Genomic DNA, 20408 nt, shown 5'->3' on the forward strand with positions numbered 1-20408 from the left:
GTTCTCCGCGACAGTCCGAGGTCCTTGTTTCCCATGGCAGGCCGAGGTCCCTGTTCTCCCCAGCAGCCCGAGCTGAAGTCGTGTACATGTACACGTGTGTTTGTGTGTGTGTGTGTGTGTGTGTGTGTGTGTGTGTGTGTGTGTGTGTGTGCTTGCATGTGCATGTGTTTGCGTGCGTTAGTGTGTGTTTGTGCGTGAAATGAAGGAACCCAGAAAATCAAATGTATGGATGTCTTTTTATCACTGCTAAATATATGGGAATCCATTTCTCCTCAGTGCAACAGAAATTGAACAGGCCAGTAACAAATTAGGTTCACTCAAATGCATATCAAATTATATCATGAACTTGGAGATTTTTCCATCTTGTTCTGGGAGATGTATTATTTGCCATTCCATAGAAACCATGTTCTAATTTGAAATGGGTCCCTGCCATTTAAGTCTCATTAGTTACCTCCTCTCCCTCTGACCCTTGACCCTCATTATACCATCTGATGTCAACTAAAGTTCCTTGAAAATGATGACATAAGTTGGCAAGATGGTGAAGAAGTGCTGAGCAAACTTGGCCTCATGTGCGAGGGCAATAAGTACTGGAGCAGGGGCATCATGTTACAACTGAATGAGATGTTGGTGAGACTACACTTGGAGTATTGTGTGAAGATCTGTTCACCCAGCCGTACAAAAGATGTCACTGATCTGAAAAGATTTATGAGGATGTCCTTCGAAGTTTGCAGGGCTGGAGAAGATCGTGGCAATTAGGAGGGGATGAACCTTGAAGGGATTTTATTTCTCAGGGCTTTAAGAAGGATTGGAAGATAGTGATGGATATAGTTACAGTCCATTGGATTAAATGCTGTGCATTTTAAAAATTTTCCCCTGAGTAACTGTGTAAATTAATTAAGAAACGGGAAACAGAGTAATACTCAAACAGTGGTTAATATACAGGAGGGGAGGATACTCTGGAGTTGCCCAGGGATTGGTTGTAGGAGCATTACATTCCTTAATGATTCAGACTCAGATGTACAGGATGCAATTTCCAAATTTGCAGACGACTAAAGGTGAAAAGAACTGTGATAAAAATAGTAAGGAAAAAGGTGATGGATGTGTGGATGGGTATCTAATGCGGTGTGTTACATTCTGGGAGGGAAAGCGAGAAGATAAATATAAATTAGATGGTAAATTTCTGAAAGGGGTACAGGAACAGAGAGATGGGACCAGGGTGTAGGTACCTTGTTAATCACATGTAACCGGGTAGATGGAGGAGATGGGTAAGATTCCACAAGGGACCCTGGGCCTTATGATAGAGGAACAAGTTGCAAGTGCAAGAAAGTCATAACTCAAAGTGAAGATAATTCATAATTTAAAAAAAATAGTGGCACTGTCAGAGCTGTAATGGCAGCACTAAGGCTAGTGTTGACCTGGGGAGAGCAGCAGTCGTTCCCCCCCCCAGAGGGTTGTACCAATCCGTCCAACTGCTAATCACTCTGTACAGGCTTTAAATGGGCCTTTTAAAGGAGCCAAATGTTGGTTTATTTTAAAATCATGTGACCGCGGGACCTGGGCCCAAGATGGTGGTGCTGTAATCCTAGCGGCCTAGAGGGGTTGCAGACTCTGGGGAAACAGAGGACTGACTCAGAGTCCTGTAAAACATAAGAGAGCATTCCCTTTTGAGAGGGAGAAGCAGAGGAGAAGAGCCCATGGGACGGTGACCTCGGCGGCGGACCAGTGACGGACTCTGCGGCTGAAGAACACACAGGCTTCAGACTGTTGGTGACTGTGGTCAAAGGACTCACACCAGGCTGTGTATTGCTGGAGATAAGTTTGAGATTGGCTGAAGGGGTACCAGGTCTGGTATGAAAGGAGATCTTTATGGGTGGGGGGGGGGGGGCACTGTCACACCATGATTTACCGCACTAGGTGACACCAACCCTAGTGATGCCACTGTTTTTGGCTAGATATCTTGTTGAAATAATTAGCAGGACAATGGATGAATGGGCATTGTTGGATATTTTGTGATGCAACCATTTCATGATTTTATGATTGGGAAGATGCTGGCATGAAATGATACTCCTGGCAACACTGTGCAAAGTGTAAGCAGGCTGAGGAGTGGATGAAGGAAAGGCAGAAGATTAGGATCACCTCTACATTGGAGAGACTGGACTCAGTCTGGAAGATTGCTTCATTGGGCACCTCAGCCTCATCTGCCGCAACAGCATGGATCTCCCTGTGGCCACCCATTACAATTCTCCCTTTCCCTTGCTGACGTGTCTGTCCATGGTCTCATGCACTGCCAGGCTGAGACCACCCACAAATTGGAGGAACAACACCTCATAATCCGTCTGGGCACCCTCCAACTGGAGGACATTACATTGACATTACATTACATTCAATTGTAAATCTCCATTTTCCATTAGCCAATCCCCTTCCCATACTCCCCCACCCCAAGTCTCCTTTCATATAGCGCTCTCTCTCTCCCTTTCTCTCTCTCTCCCTTTCTCTCTCTCTCTCTCCCTCTCTCACTCTTCCTTTTTCCCTCTGACTCTTATATCTCAGCTTTGCATTCACAGAGCCACCCACCCCTCCCCTATCAATTCTTACCTTTTCCTTCTCCTGGCCTCTTCAGTCTGTTGGTCTGCACTCCTCCCCCTACCATTTCTTTTATTGAGATGCTGCCTTCTTTTTCCAAACCTTGACGAAGGGCCCAGGCCTGAAATGTTAGTAATATATCTTTACCTCCTATGGATGCTGCAAGACATGCTGAGTTCCTCCAGCATTTCTGTGTTTTTTATTTACATTCTGCAAATGTATTGAAAACTGATTTTAAAACAACACTGTTCATGTGGCAGACTAACCCTTGGAACCATGACAAATGAATTCTTGTTGATTCACTGCGGCACACTGGTATGCATTATTTTCCCTCCCATATTTGAACAGTTTAAACTGTGAAATTTGTTTTGGCTGTTATTTCTGAGAATCAGAGAGTACATGCACCATTGGAGTCATTCAAAACTTGTTTGCTGTACCATTCTTTTTAGCTGGATGGGAGTTGCAGGGGACAGACAGTGAAAAATTTGTAATACACTCATAGTGTTCTGTTTCTGTGGTTACATTTCATTTTCAGGGAGACTTGGAGCATTGCAACTGTGAAATAACATGAGGGGGCACAATGCCCAGAACTGAGTTAAATAATATCGAATTACATGGAAATAAGCCATTCAGTCTAATCTACCTGCATCAATCTTTATTTTCTAAATAGCACCATTTTCCCACTTAAAGTTAAACTGAAAATTCTCAGCATCTTTGGAGAGGGAAATAGAGTGCCACACAGTTCCAGCCATACAGGTTCATTCCTGATCCTTGGGGCTGTCTGTATGGAATCTGCAAGCTCTCCCTGTCACTATGTGAATTTCACCAGGGTCCCTGATTTCCTCCCATGCCCTCAAGAAATGCAGGTTGATGGGTTAATTGGTGTCTCTTCATTACCCCTTGTGAAGGAGAATGAGAGTGGAGTCAAGGGACATGTAAGGAAAACAGAATAATGAGGGAAAGCGATAAATTGGATCATTCTGAGAGCTGGGGAAAGTTGATGGTCTTATCAAAAGAAAATATATAAAACTATGACATTCATGGTAGAGACCCCTCCTTCTGCTCCTATTTGACCATCCTGTTCTTCTAACAGATTCAAGATGGATCTGAAGGGCAATTTTTTCACTCAGAAGGTATTCTGTATCTGGATTGAGCATCCAAAGGAAGCTGTAGAACCATAGAACACTACAGCACAGAAAGAGGCCCCTTCAGCACTTCTAGTCTGTGCCAAATGATTTTTTTTCCCTAGCCCATTTACCCTCCATACCTCTACCATCCTTGTATCTGTCCAAATTCTTCTTCAGTGTTAAAATTGAGCCCACATTCACCACCTCATTTGGCAGCTTGTTCCAGACTCCCACCCCTCTCTGTGTGAAGAAGTTCCCCCTCATGCTCCTCTTAAAATTTCTCCCTTTCATTTTCCACCCATGTTCTCAGGTTTGTATCTCATCTACCTTCAGTGGAAAAAGACTACCTACAATTACTCTGTCTATACCCCTCATAATTTTAAATATCTCTATCAAATCTCCCTTCATTCTTCTATGCTCCAAGGAGTAAAGTCCTAACGTGTTTAACCTTTCCCTGTAGTTCAGTTGTGAAGTCTGGGCACTCTTTCTTACTTTTTTTGAATATTTATTTATAAATTTTTAACCACAATATAATTACATTACATTCAATTGTAAATTATTTCAAAAAAATTATACATGTGGTAATATCCTCCCATTTCCCTCAACCCACTCTCCCATCCTCCCAACCCCCACCCCTAAAAAATAAAAAAAAGAAAAGAAAAAGAAAGAAAAAACTGGACAATGCCAAGAAAATAAAACATTTAAACAGAAAAATCTATTGGAGGTTACTAAGAAGTGAGGTCTTCAGAGACTCAATCATACATGCAAACCAAAATTTTGTAAATATGGACTGCATATTTTCCAAAAAACATGATATTTATCTTGCAGATTATGTAATAGCTAATTTTTTCTAATGGTCTCTAATTTTCTCTAATGGTTCTACAAAGATCTGCATGGCATCTTTCCATGCTTAAATCTATTTATGACTTCCATGATTGCTGCTATACATTTTTCAGAAATTGCTAAATCAATTAACATAAATTCAATTTGATATATGTTTTAATTTAATTTTGGCCTTATAACATTAATATTACTTAGTAAAGATAACATCGGGTCCTGTGGGATCTTTCTATCTTGTTATCTTTCCTGTAGTTAAGTGACCAAAACTACACACAATACTCCAAATATGGCCTCACCAATATCTTACACAACTTTGCCAAAACATCCCAGGTCTTATACTCAATACTTTGATTTATGAAGGCCAATATGCCCAAAGCTCTCATTATAACCCAATCCACCTGTGACACACCTTCAGGAATTTATGTATATGTAGTCCCAGGTCCCTGTGCTCTACTGCATTTCTCAGTGCCCTACCATTCACCATGTACGTCCTTTTTTGGTTTGTCCTTCCAAAATACAACACCTCACACTTGTCTGCATTAAATTCCATCTGCCATTTTTCAGCCTATTTTTCAGCTGGTCCAGATCCATCTGCAGGCTTTGAAAACATTTTTCACTGTCAACAACGCCTCCAATCTTAGTGTCATCTGCAAACTTGCTGATCCATTTTCCCACATTATCATCCAGATCATTGATATAGATGACAAACAACAATGGTCCCAGCATCAATCCTTGAGGCACACCACTAGTCAGAGGCCTTCAGTCTGAGAAGAAATCATCCACCACTACTCTCTGGCTTCTCCCATCTGGCAATTGTCAAATCCAGTTCACTACTTCCCCATGAATACCTAGTGTCTGAACCTTCCTGACTAACCTCCCATGCAGGACCTTGTCAAAGGCCTTACTAAAGTCCATGTAGACAACATCCACAGCTTCTCCTTCGTCATCTTCCTGGTAACCTTCTAGATAAAACTTAAGATTGGTTAAACATGACCGACCATGCACAAAGCCATGTTGACCATCCCTATTCAGTTTCTAGCTATCCAAATAATTGTATATCCAATCCTTCCAATAATTTACCTACTACTGACATCAGGCTCACTGGCCTATAATTTCCAGGGTTACTTCTGGAGTCTTTTTTAAACAACGGAACAACATGAGCTACCCTCCAATCCTCTGGCACCACACCCATGGCTAAGGACATTTTAAATATTTTTACAGTGCCCCTGCAATTTCTACACTACCCTCCCTCAAGGTCCGAGGGAATATCTTGTCAAACCCTGGGGATTTATCTATCTTTATTTGATAAAGCAAGCACTTTCTCCTCTTTAATCTGTATAGGTTCCATGACCTCACTGCTTGTTTTCTATTTTCCCATAATTCTGTGCCTGTTTCCTGAGTGAATACTGATGTTTAAAAAAAATTAAGATCTACCCCATCTCTTTTAGATGACCACTCTGACTTTCAAGGGGACCAATTTTGTCCCTTACTATTCTTTTGCCCTTAATATACCTGTAGAAGTCCTTAGGATTTTCCTTCACATTGTCTGCCAAAGCAACCTATGTCTTTTTCTTGCCTTGTGGACTTCTTTCTTGAGGGTTTTCTTGCATTTTCTATACTCCTCAAATACCTAATTTGCTCTATGTTGTCATTTCCTGCCATACACCTCTCTCTTTTTCCAAACCAGATCCCTAGTATCCCTATTCCCTATTCCTGCCAACCTTGCCTTTAATCCTGACTGGAACATACAAACATTGTACTCTCAAAATTTCACCTTTGAGGAACCTCCACTTACCTCGCACATCCTTGCCCGAAAACAATTTATCCCATTCCATACATTCCTGATCTGTTCTCATTTCCTCAAAATTGGCCTTTCTCCTATTTAGAATCTCAACACGAGGTCCAGAATTATTGTTCTCCATAATTAACTTGAAACTAATGGCATTGTGATCACTGGACATGCTTCTGTCACCTGCCCTGTCTCTTTCCCTTATATGAGATCCATTATTGCATTATCTCTAGTTGGTATTTCTTTTTATTGATTTAGAAAACTTTCCTGAACACATTTGACAAACACCAAGCCATCCAGCCCTTTTACAGTATGGGAGTCCTAGTCAATATGTAGTAAATTAAAATCCCCTACTATCACAACTTTATGTTTCCTGCAGTTGTCTGCTATCTCTCTAAAGATTTGCTCCTCCAATTCTTGTTTACTATTGAGGAGTTTATAATATAATCCCATGAGTGTGGTCATATCTTTCCCGTTCCTCGCACCACACCTATAGCCTCTGTAGATGAGCCCTCTGGGACAATTTCAATGTTCAAAGATATTTGGACAGATATATGGATAGGAAGGACTTAGAGACCAAATCCAAACAAATGGAACTAACCCAGAATGTCAACTTGGTTGGTGTGGATGGGATGGGCTGAAGGGCCTGCCCAAGCTCTATAACCCTATACTTTACCCATTATCCCAACTTGCCAACTGTGAAGAAGGCTTTTACATTCTAAGGAGTCTGAAGAGATCTCACATACTGTTGGAGAGTCAACATTTCAGGTTGATACTCAAAAAGTGCCCCTGATCTGAAACATGGGTGGTCCATTTCTCTCCATGGATGCTGTCTGACCCGTTAAGTCCTTCCAGTTCCAATTTCAGCATCTGTAGTTCTTGTGTTTCTCCAGTTTTTTAATATTGTTCTCTCGACTTGAGTGGAGATCTGACAGAATAGAGCTGAATGAAGTAATCTGTTCCTCTTGCTGGGTGGGACTAGGAACCAAAGGAGAAAGATTGAAAGTAAGTGACAACTAAATCCAAAATGCAGGAGAAACATTGTTTTACTTGAGTGGTTTAGATCTGGAATGCATTGTCTTTGGGAGTAGTGGAGACAGATTTGATCATGGAATTGAGTAGTACAGGAAGAAAACAGGCCAGTTGGCCCAACATGACCATGCCGAGCAATTTGTCTACCCGAGCTCAGCCTATTTGCCTGTGTTTGTCCCATATTCCTCTAAACCTTTCTATCCATGTACCTGTCAGTAGAGTCATAGATTTCAAAAAAGAAACTGGATAAGTACATGACGTGAAGAAAAATTGGGGCGGCACAGTTAGAGTAGCAGAAAATGCAATGCTATTACAACGCCAGTGACCCAGATTCGAATCTGACACTGTCTGTAAGGAGTTTGTACATTCTCCCTGTGACCTGCATGGGTTTTCCCAGCATGCTCCGGTTTCCTCTCACCCTCCAAAAATGTATGGGGTTGTAAGTTCATTGGGTTTTACTGGTCAAAATCAGCTTCTACTGTGTTGTAAATATTTTTTTTAAAATGTGCACAAATTTGGATAGAGGACATGCTAATTTCTAGCTGCATTTCTCTTGGATAGAGCCAACTTAAACTGAATGGGCTTCTTCCTCAATGTGACCTTCATGTAATTCTGTTTGAAGGCTAATCCAGAAGATTGCTTTAAATTACGAGTTCATTTAAGTTCAAAGCTGAGTTGTCGTTTGCTTTGGATTTCAGAAAATCCTTCACCTGAAAATCAGTCAACCTGCGAATGATTGATCGGTTTCCCTCCAGCCATAGGCATTTGAACAGTCCTCATCTGGCAGCCAGTTGACAATCTTATTCAGTCCTAGATTTATAGAGCATGGAATTGGACCCTTTGGCCCACCCGCTCCACTGCTGACAAAGCTGCCTACTTGAGCTAGTCTCATTCGCTTGTATTTGCCCTATATTCTTCTCAATCACCCATTCTTATTCATCTATTCATCTCCCCCCATAACCCCATCCCCCTGGGGCCACAGCACATTTAAGTTAAAGCCTTGTTTTCTTTGTACCTCATCACATACATTTTTTAAATGATTTTTACGTAGTTCGTAGGAGAGAAGTACAGAAGAAACCATTGGGAATAGAGCCCTTAAACTTTGAGCAGAATGCTCGTGGGGGCCTTAGGAGATAAAAGCTGGAGAATGGCTGTTCTGAATGATTCCTATCCATATATCTATCCACATACCTTTTTCCAAATACTTTTTACAGATACATTAGGATTAGCTATGCAGCAATTAAAATAAGATATATATTGGGGACTGCTGCCGATTTCAGGCTGCAGACATCTAACTGTTGTGACACAGTGTGACATCCTGGTCACCTCACTATTTGAAGGATGTGGAAGCTATGGAGAGGGTGCAGAAGAAATTTACCAGGATGTTGCCTGGATCGGTAAATTAGTCTCATGAAACAAGATTAGCAGAGCTTCGACTTTAGAGCGAAGAAGGATGAAAGGTGACTTAATTGAGGTCTACAAGATTCTGAGAGGCATAAATAAGGTAGACAGCCAACACCTTTTTCCCAGGATGGAAGTAGCAAACATGAGAGAACACCTATGCAAAGTAAAGGGAGGAAGGTTTAGGGGAAACATCAGGGCAAATTATTTTACACAGTGGGCTGTGGGTGTCTGGAATGCTTTCCCAAGGGTGGTGGTGGAGGATGGAACATGACAGACATTTAAACAGGCACATGGATGAATAAAAAATAGAGGGTTATGAGGTAGGAATTTTTTTTGGTACAAATATATAGGTCAGCACAACAGTGAGGGCTGAAGGGCCTGTACTGTGTTGTGGTGTTCTGTGTTCTATCCTGTTCCCTCACTCCTGTCAGTGGACCTTGATATCACCCTGATATCAGCCCTTCTCTTAACTAATCAGAAAACAAAATGATTTCTTTCTCCAATGGTGCCTCTCGACGGCCAAGTAGTTTATTTGGAAGATTTTTTAAAAGTTGATTTTTTAAAATTCTGATCAGGCTGCTCTCCCAGTTTGATTACTATTGGGACTATTGACAATGGGGGGTTCTTTTTTTTAATTTTTAATTTTTGCACTGAGTCCTATCAATAACAACATCCACAAATGATCATCAACAATATCTACATGGTGACATTTTTTTCTTTTCCCCCACTTCCGCATCCTCATCAAAAATCAATAAATGATAAAACACTTAAAACAAAGAAATAACCAAAAAAAGAAAAAAGTTTTATCGTCTACTTTCACCTATTTAAATCTCATTCTGCTCATAATTATGTTGTTTTACAAGATGGAGGTTTGTGGTCGGAATTCTCCGACATATTTTATGTATGGTTTCCAAATTTGTTCAAGTAATGTACACTTGTCTTTCAGATTGTATGTCATTTTTTTCTAATGGAATACACTTGTTTATTTCTGTATACCACTGTTGTATTTTAAGGTTTGTTTCCAATTTCCAGGTTGTCATAATACATTTTTTGGCTACTGCTAACAGTATCATAATAAATTTTATTTGGGCTTTGTCTAATTTTAGTTCTAATTTTTTGTCTTTTATATTATTTAGCAGAATTTTTTTTGGATATTTTGGTATATTATTGTTTTTGATTTTGTTTAATATTAGGTTTAGATCTTCCCAGAAAGTTTTTACTTTTGAGCATGTCCAAATTGCATTTAAAGTTATCCCAAACTCTTGTTTGCAACAAAAACATCTCTCCGATGCTGTTGGGTTCCATTCTTTTAATTTCTGAAGAGTTATATATAATCTGTGTAGCCAGTTATATTGAATCATAAATAATCTACTATTTATCGTGTTCCTCATTGTTCCTGTACATAACTTCTCCCATCTTTCGTTCTTTATTTCTGTGTTTAAATCTTTTTCCCAACTTTGTTTCGGTTTATATTTTATTTCATCTTCTTCTTTATATTATAATTTGATGTACATGCTTGTAATGAATTTTTAAATTATCATTCTGTCTGTGACGCACACAGACAATGGTTTTTTTTAATTGAAGGTGTTCCACTCCCCTGCACAGATGGTGTGGATGAGAAAATCATCACTGGATGATGTCCTCTTCCTTGGAATAGTCGTCAGGATGAATGGCATAGTGAACCATCTTCATTTATATTGACATTTTCAGGTCTTTGTAGAACAGATCGTTAGGAGCAATAGAGATAAATGCGGGGTGCAGGAAATTAAATGAATTGCAGCGCAACCGAACAGATAGAGATTTAAAAGGTGATTTGGTGCCATCTGGTGTTGTGCTAAAGACAATCCAAGTGGACTTTCTCAAAGCACCACTGTCCTCTTGTGGTTGATTAATGTAATAAGAGCTGGGGTGTATCTGGAGCAATACAAAAAATGCTGGAGAAACTCAGCAGGCCACCCAGCATCTATAGGGTATAAAGGGTAATCAGTGATTCAGACCTGGGTTCTTTATCGTGGTATGAGCAGCAAGGAGGCCGGCACCTGAATAAAAAGGTAGAGAAGAGAGCAAGGGGCTGGCTAATGGGTAAGAAGTCATGGGTGGGAAGGTAGAAAAAAAACAGAGCAGTGATGGGGGAGGGGTAGCTCTGTGAATGGAGAGAGAAGGTACAAAGGTAAAAGTTCCATTATTGTCACAGAATACTACATTTAGAAAGGCACATACATGAAATTCTTTAACATTTGTCTACCGTCAGGCAGACAGGGAAGTGGGTGGGGAGCTGGACTAGCTTGCCCTGTAAGGTAGATACCTTTCCCCTCAGAAATGCTCTCACCTTTCACAGGTTGAGGCTGAGGAATGTTTTGCAAACAGAGCAATGGTAAATCTGGGACCTCTGCAGTCACTAAGACCAACAGTCCCTAACAGGGTGGAAGGATGGTCATAAAGATTCAAGATTCCTTTATTGTCATGTCCTAATATCCAAAGTGCAATAATACACAAAATTCATCATTTTTAATTAAAAAAAAATATTTAGACATACAGCACAGTAACAAGCCATTTCGGCCCATGAGTCCATGCTGATTACACCCAATTAACCTACACCCCTGGGGTACGTTTCTAACTCATGCCTGCTGCAAAGACACACAAAGAGGTGCCACTAGTATTTCCTGGCACCCGCACCAATGAGAGAAAGAGAGCGCCTGAGGGTCCGTGGATTCACCTCCAGCGCTCCCACAGCCCTCACAGCCAACCAGAATTAGGTCCAAACCACTGGCAACCTAAGCTTCAGATTCGAACCTCCAACATCAACACCTTTGACACTCTCTTGCATTTTGGTTCCAATACCCGGTAGCCCCTTCGACCAGTTTTGAGCCAATCTCCAGCATTCCACCACCTGGTGTGAGCCCCTTGACCGCAATGTCCAGCACCCTGCAGCCTCTGTGCGCTCCTTGCCTTGAGTCGCCAGCAGCCTGCTGCCTGTGGTCCTTCAACCACAGAACCTTTCACTGGTCTGCTGCCATGGTCACCATCCCGTGAGTTGTCTCCTCTGCTGCTCCTTCTCAGATGGCGTGGTCTCCCCGTTTTCTGGAGCCCTGCGGCAGTCCTCTGCTTCCCTGGAGTCTGTAACCCATCGTGTCTGCTGCCAATCATCGGCACCATCATCTTGGGCCCAGACCCCATGGTCACATATTTTAAACAAAGCTACCTTCGACTCCTTCAAACCCTGTACGAAGCTCGCCGCTCTCCGTGGGTCCACATCAGCAGCAGAGCTCCTTTTTTTAAAGAAATTATATTGCAGTTTTATAAAATGTTGGACTTCCAGTATTGAGTGAAATTCTGGCTTCCCCACGATAGGAAGGATATGGAGGCCTTGGGAAGGAGCCTTATCAGGATGCTTCTTGGATAAGAAGGTATGAGCTATGAGTAAAGTTTAGACAAACTTGGGTTGTTTTATCTGGAGCATTGAAGGCTGAGGAGAGAATTGATAGCAGTTTAGAAATTATGAGAAGCTTGGATGAGGTAGACCAGTGGTTCTCAACCTTCTTCTTTCCACTCACACCACTTTAAATATTCCCTACACCATAGGTGCTCTGCGATCAGTAAGGGATTGCATGGGTGGAAAGAAAAAGTATGAAAACCACTGTTTTGTTCATACCTAATTGGACCAATGACAATTTTTCTCAATTTCAGTAACAATTGGGTCTAGAGCAGTGATTCTCATCCTTCCCTTCCCACTCACATACCACCTTAAGCTTACTAATCGCAGAGCACTGATGGCATAGGGGTTACTTAAAGTGGTATGTGAGTGGAAAGAAAAAAGGTTGGTAAACACTGGGATAGAGAGTGAGAATCTTTCTCCCAGGTTAAAAAAAAATGTTAAATGTCAGAGGACATACATAAGGTGAGGTGAGGAAAGGCTAGGGATGATGTGCAGAGAAAGTTTTACTTACACAGAGGTACCCAGAACTAATTGCCGAGGCTGGGGGTGGGGGTGGTGGTGGGATAACGGATACAATAGCAGCATTTAAGAGGCCTCTTGGTAGGCACATAAATTTGCAGGGAGTAGAGGGATATGTATCATGTGCAAGCAGCAGTTTTAGCATAATTCAGCATTATGTTCAGCCCAGACTTCATGGGGGTGCGGGACCTGTTCCTTTGCTGTACTGTTCCAGGTTCTGTGTAACATGAGGGTGGTCTCTCGAAGAGTGACCCCCTACAGTTAGTGGTAAAACACGAAAGTCTGCAGACTCCATGGTTGAAGTAAAAATACAATGCTGGAGAAACTCAGCAGGTCAAAGAGTGGACATTTTGTAGCAAAGCTCAAGCCTGAAACATTGATTATGTATCTCTATCTGTGTGACATAAAGTATGCTGTTTGTCCTGCTCAATTTCTCCATCATTGCGTTTTTACTTTCTTACAGTTAGTGTTCTCTCCAGGAATTAAAATACTCTTCTCATGCAGCCATTATATCTCAATATGCTCACCTCTTTTCCATGCAGTGCAGTGCATTAGCAAGGGTGTAACAGAAATTAGTGTGCGAGCACCAGTGGGAATGGAGAATTCCTCCATACCACGATGCCGAGGATGGTCTCATCAAACAGCACCTGAAAAATATTGTCATTGATAATATTAAATAAAACATTTTATAATCATTTTACGCCTTTCTCAAAGGTGTACCTTCAACCAATAGTTCCATGCTCATTCCACCCTTACTATGTTGCCATCTTAGTGTCTGTTTGGGGCAAATTGAGCTATGGTTGGAGAGAGGCTACAAAGAGAACCTGGAATTTCACAATGGTCTCTAAAAATATACAGATAGGGCTATATCATTTTTTTCTTCTTAAAATATTTTTATTGATATTAATAAACTTATACAAACTAAAAAGGTACATTTCAATAAGATCATATGGACTGTTACACAAACTAAATAAGATATTCTGTATATCACTAACATATATAAATTGTAAATCATATCCATAATTCATATTCTAAATAGTATATACCTTTTTAAGAATAAAAACTAATTATACAAAAAAAAGGAGGGAAGAAGAAAATAGTAGATGAGAAAAAAAAATAAGGGTCATGGAAAAGATACAAGTTGGACAATTTAATTGCATTGGAGTAAAATTATAAAGTAAGATAGTGAGCCATAAATGACCCCCATAACTTCTGGAATTTTATATTTGAATTACTAATTGAATAATGAATCTTTTCCAAGTTCAAACAGGATACGATGTCACACAACCACTGATCATGAGTAGGTGGGGCAGCATCCTTCCATTTAAGTAAAATGGCACGCCTCACCAAAAGAGAGGGAAAAGAAATGGCGTGACTCTGAACCAGAGATAAAGAAGAATCGTTCCCTCCCATTATCTTTTTTATAGGATTACAAGGAGGACTTTCAGCCCCTCAAACCTGTCCCATAGTAAAAGATACCATGGCTGATCAGTGTCTTCACTCCAATAATTAATTCTATTTTCTCTTCAAGGATGATGCCTGACATGCTACAATCAGCACCTTCTCTCAGGCTCCACGTACCAGTGGACATCGACCACCTAACAACCTCTCTGACCCGGAGAAGCTAATTTTTAGGTATTTAAAAAATTTTAGAAATTCCATGGGAGATTAAAATAATTAAAAAGTAAACTTTAATTTACATGTTTATGTTTATGATGTTCAGACTTCCATCTTAATCTTATGCATTAATGTTTAATTCTCTGCATAATTGTACATCATCTATCAGTTTTGTAAGTTTCTTTGATACATTTGGATGTTCATCAAGTGGATGATGTCACTATTGCTGGATATGTGGGGATCCAACATTTGCAATCTCTATCCCTAGTGAACTGATGTTTGATGACAAGCCGAGCCATGGAGATGGACAGATGACTATGGACAGTTTACTTCAAGACAGATACAGAGCACTGGAGTTTTGTAAAGCCTTCATGTCTTGGTGCCTTGTTCTGGGAGGTCATTCCTCTACATCTTCTCTATCAACAACTTTGATCTTATTGAACACCTGACACAGAACCTAGCTTGATTTACTGTACTCAGGGAACTATGGGTATGGGCTTTGCAAAGTCTCCTCCTTAATTTAATAGTTATAGTTCTGGTGTCATATCAACTGCAAAAATATCTGTAAAATCAGTTCAGGAATTTCATTGCTGCATATTTTTTTCTGACTAAACATTATTAGACAGCTGTTTAAATAGCCAAATCTTTCCAGAAAAAACATAACATGGAACGTATCCGGCCAACTGAATTAAAAATTGAGGAACTTACTTTTCATGCCATAGAATGTTAAAAATTCACACTCATCCAGGCTCTTTTTTATTAGTTCAGCTCTCAGTGAAAGTTATGCCAAGATTCAAGATTCCTTTACTGTCATGTAATAAAGCAGGTGTAATATGACACAGAATCTACTTGAGTCTGCTGTAAGGCAAACATTCGCCATCAGCAGAAATTGCTGGGCACGAGAAATTGAGAGAAGAGGCTACTGTAAAAATTCGTTCTACCACCTCTTGTGCTCACTTGCGACTTATTCAGTTCAAGGTGCTGATCAGGGTCCACTTTTCTAAATCCAAACTGGAAGCCATTTATCTCGGAATAGAGGACAAATGTATGGCCGCCCTTGCCACCTAAGTCAAATGATTAATCAGTGCCCTCAAGTACAAAGATTCTGAAGTCTTTACACTATCTAAAATATTTACATTTAATTTGCAACCCTGCCTGTTTACTGCAATATTTGGAATCTCTGACATTTCCCCATATTTCTGCAGAAAGATGAGAGCATTTACATCTCCATTAGCCAAGCATCTAATCTTGTTACACTGCAAGTCTGATAGGGGTCCTTCTATTACACAATGGATTAAAGACATCATTTTCTTTATTAAACTGGAGAAAATCAAATATACCATTAGGAAAGTCCATTGGAAAAATTGTCCAAAAATGGCAACACTTTATGCATTACGTTTTGAATTCTGAGTGCTTTAGGAGTAAAGGACTAACTGTGAGATGGTTGAATCAATACAATCGGTAATATTCTAATGATACTATCAGCAAAGGTGCAAACTGGTCAGGGAATTAAGGGGGCGGGGGGGGGGGGTCCCTATCATGCATCTGAGGGTGTATGTGAACATTATTGTGTGTTAGATTTTCCCTCAAAAAAAAGAAAACAAGAGCACAATGTACATCTGCATAATGTGTACATAATGTGTACATAATGTGTACATCTGCATAATGTGTACATAATGTGTACATAATGTGTACATCTGCATAACGTGTACATAATGTGTACATAATGTGTACATAATGTGTACATCTGGATAATGTGTACATAATGTGTACATAATGTGTACATCTGCATAATGTGTACATAATGTGTACATAATGTGTACATCTGGATAATCTGTACATAATGTGTACATAATGTGTACATCTGGATAATGTGTACATAATGTGTACATCTGGATAATGTGTACATAATGTGTACATAATGTGTACATCTGGATAATGTGTACATAATGTGTACATCTGCATAATGTGTACATAATGTGTACATAATGTGTATATCTGCATAATGTGTACATAATGTGTACATCTGCATAATGTGTACTTAATGTGTACATAATGTGTACATCTGCATAATGTGTACATAATGTGTACATCTGCATAATGTGTACATAATGTGTACATCTGGATAATGTGTACATAATGTGTACATCTGCATAATGTGTACATAATGTGTACATAATGTGTACATCTGGATAATGTGTACATAATGTGTACATCTGCATAATGTGTACATAATGTGTACATAATGTGTACATCTGGATAATGTGTACATAATGTGTACATCTGCATAATGTGTACATAATGTGTACATAATGTGTACATCTGGATAATGTGTACATAATGTGTACATCTGCATAATGTGTACATAATGTGTACATAATGTGTACATCTGCATAATGTGTACATAATGTGTACATAATGTGTACATCTGCATAATGTGTACATAATGTGTACATCTGCATAATGTGTACATAATGTGTACATAATGTGTACATCTGCATAATGTGTACATAATGTGTACATCTGCATAATGTGTACATAATGTGTACATAATGTGTACATAATGTGTACATCTGGATAATGTGTACATAATGTGTACATAATGTGTACATCTGCATAATGTGTACATAATGTGTACATCTGCATAATGTGTACATAATGTGTACATAATGTGTACATCTGCATAATGTGTACATAATGTGTACATCTGCATAATGTGTACATAATGTGTACATAATGTGTACATAATGTGTACATCTGGATAATGTGTACATAATGTGTACATAATGTGTACATCTGGATAATGTGTACATAATGTGTACATAATGTGTACATCTGCATAATGTGTACATAATGTGTACATAATGTGTACATCTGGATAATGTGTAAATAATGTGTACATAATGTGTACATCTGGATAATGTGTAAATAATGTGTACATAATGTGTACATCTGCATAATGTGTACAAAGTTGTTTTTGATGTTCAATAAATATATTTTGGAAAAAAAAACAAATTGTCGGGCACCTCTTGCAGACAGAGAAAGAGAAGCAAATGAAAGTCCCCCCAGTGTCACTGAGTGTCCTTGGATTCACCTCCAGTGCTCTCGCAACCTCCGCAGCCACACAGATTTCAGTCCAAACCATCCACAACCTGAGCTCCAGATCTGAGCCTCTGACATGATCAGGAAGTCTTCAGCGCTCTCAGCGCACACTTCACACCACCGTTCTGATTCCTGGTATCTCTTCTTCCAGCCTTGAGCCAGTCTCCAGCAATCCGCAACTACAATCCTCTGCAGCCTGCAGCCTTTGTGGGTTCCTCGCCTCAATTTGCCAATAGCCTGCTGCCTGTATGTTCTTCAGCCATAGAGCCCCTCTTTGGTCTGCTTCTGTCTCATAGGGTCATCTCCTCCTTCTCAAATGGGGTGTGGTCTCCCCATTTTAAGGTGCCCTGTGCCAGTCCTCTGATTCCCCGGATTCTGCAGTCCCATGAGGCTACTGCTAAACATAGGCACCTCCATCTTGCGCCCAGTTCCCGCGGACACAGGATTTTAAAAGAAACCCCTCCCCCCTTGGCTCCTTTAACAGGCCATTTAAAGCCTGTACAGAGCCTTCAGTAGTTGAACTGGGTGGTAGAACCCTGCAGAGGAGAGCTGTATCTCTGCTTCCTGCTCTCTGCTGGTCCACATCCGCAGTGGCGCTGCCATCGAAGAAGCTCCAGTAGTGCCACCTTTTTTTTGCCAGACTATGTTAGAGAACGTCCCACCTTTTCTCAGCATCTTCTGGTCATCAAGTCATTGTCTCTGCTTTTTTTCCCAGTGTCGCACAAGGATTGTGCGGAGATCCAGCACACTTAGTTTTTGTCTTGGAGCACAAAACGTACTTAATCAGCTGTAGGGAGCTACAATAGTCCAGATTCTGACTGCATAATGGGCTGAATTTGTACCACACGGTCACATTTATGAGCATTGTGGGATTCCTTACACATCAATGACCAAGTGGCACCTCTCTATATTGTCATGTCAAGTTTATTATCATCCTATTGGACAAGTACAACCCCATCAAATAGTGTTCTCCAGTCCTTGATGCAAAACATAGAGACACACAACCCGACATAACACACATACAGACAAATAAATCATACACAGGACAAGCATTCATGTATACAAATAATAAATAGATATTGTTTCATAAATATGAGAGCCTCGGATGGTTAGTGTGAGCAGTCCTTTGATTGTTCAGCGTTCTCGCTCCCAGTGGGAATATTTTCAGCCTGGTGGTGCTGGTTCTGATACTCCTGTATCTCTTTCCCGAAAGGAATAGCTGAAAAATGCTGTGTGCGGGGTGAGAGGGGTCCTCAATGATTTTGCACGCCCTCTTAAGACAATGATCCTAATAGATCACATTGATGGGGTGGTTGGAGACTCCCGTGATCCTCTCTGCCCCTCTTATGGTCCTGTGGATTGACTGCTGATCCATTTCTCTGCAGCAACTGTACCACACTGTGATGCAGTTGGTCAGGGTGCTCTCAATAGAGATCCTGTAGAAGGTTGACATGATGACGGCCAGTAGCCTTGCCTACTTCAGTCTTATCAGGAAGTGCAATCACTGTTGCACCTTCTTAACAAGTGAGGAGATGTTATATATCCATGATAGATTACTAGTTAAGTGAACTTGGTGTTCTCTTCTCTCTCCATTACAGAATTATTGATGTGCTGTGAGGGTGGTCCTCCTGAATCCACGATCATCTTCTTCGTCTTGTCCACTTTGAAACTCAGGTTGTTATTCTTGTAACATTTCATGAGATTTTCCATCTTTTCTCTGTAGTGTTATTGCTGATGAGGCCGACGACTGTTGTGTCATCTGCAAATTTGATTACCCTGTTGGAGCTGGAACTGGTAATAAAGCTGTGGGTAAGAAACTTTAGCAGGAGTGCCCTTAGGTGCACCAGTACTTAGCATGACTGTGCTTGACGTTCCTGCTAACAACCTGGACAGGCTTCAGTCTTTCCATTAGGAAGTCCAGAATCCAGTTACAGATGGGTGTTGAGTCCATGCAAAGACTCCCAAAGCACAGGTTAGAATCAAAACAAATATCATTTTACACTGTTCACCGGATACTCCCAGGATGTTTATTGTACAGTTCAGATGGTAAGTAAGCGTTTTCTATGCTGCCCCTACTAACACTTCTGGGCCACAGAAACTCCTTCTCTCCTTTCGCTATATGTCTGGTCTGACCTCAGATAATCCCTACTCCTGGGCAAACACTGCATTTCCCCTTTTCTAAGTCTGGATCAGCTCGACTATGAATAGCAACTTGGTGTTGTGCGACAGATGCAGAGAAACTAAGCGCCACTTGTTTCGTACAGACGCTACGGACTTGAAGCATCCACAAAAAAAATCCTTGTTGGCCATATCCTGTCCATGAACACAGTGCCCAATTTATTGGAGCAAAATAATTAATAAGGCTGGTGATTTGAACTCTGCATGGAAAAATGGACAGAAATGTGGTTTGCAATCCCTGGAAAACTGTAGAACTCCCAGAAACCCATGTATTATAACTGGAATGTGACCAGGAATAACACATTTATTTTAAATAGTGTTTAAAATAAATCAATTTCAAGTACACTCTCTCAGCACTCAAGGTTTTAGAGTGACCCTGATATTTAAGCCAATAATAAATATATCAAATACTCCCAGGGCTAGGCCTGTAGGTTGCAATAACAGTCATTTGATAAAATGCCTTGATGTCTAAATATGAGAACAAGGAGTTACCCTTATGCACTTCTCTGCAAAACTTCTTCATTCTATTCCTCAACGGTAGAATTAGATGGGATCAGAAATAAGCTCGAGGGGTGCAGTGTCAGTGCAAGACCCTGAGTTTTATTTCTTTTAATATTCATTTGAGATTTTCTCCCTCTTGCATATTGACAGGAGTCTAATTTCTAATCCCATGCACTGGGCTGTAATTAAAAAAATGAATGGTATGAAATCTGGTTATATTTCACACAAGTAGGCCTCAGCTGACAGCTGCACTCTATAGCTGTGCGCTCTTTCCTTGCAC

The 20408-nt window shown here is 40.4% G+C and overlaps 2 long non-coding RNA genes across 2 annotated transcripts in view; one reads left to right on the forward strand and one right to left on the reverse strand.

Annotated features, from left to right (window-relative positions):
* The first annotated feature begins 2086 nt into the window (after nt 1-2086).
* LOC138741398 (uncharacterized) lies at nt 2087-15821 on the forward strand. Its single transcript, XR_011343482.1, has 3 exons — nt 2087-2898; nt 14262-14365; nt 14616-15821. It is a non-coding gene; the product is annotated as an uncharacterized lncRNA (long non-coding RNA).
* LOC138741397 (uncharacterized) overlaps nt 4364-20408 on the reverse strand; it is a 110792-nt gene continuing 94747 nt past the window's right edge. Inside the window, exons 2-3 of the long non-coding RNA XR_011343481.1 lie at nt 13258-13377; nt 4364-7317 (exon numbers count right to left, since the gene is read on the reverse strand). This is a non-coding gene — a long non-coding RNA (uncharacterized lncRNA). The remainder of the gene's footprint in view (nt 7318-13257; nt 13378-20408) is intronic.

The sequence above is a fragment of the Narcine bancroftii genome, chromosome 8 (genome assembly GCF_036971445.1).
Source record: "Narcine bancroftii isolate sNarBan1 chromosome 8, sNarBan1.hap1, whole genome shotgun sequence".
NCBI lineage: Eukaryota > Metazoa > Chordata > Chondrichthyes > Torpediniformes > Narcinidae > Narcine > Narcine bancroftii.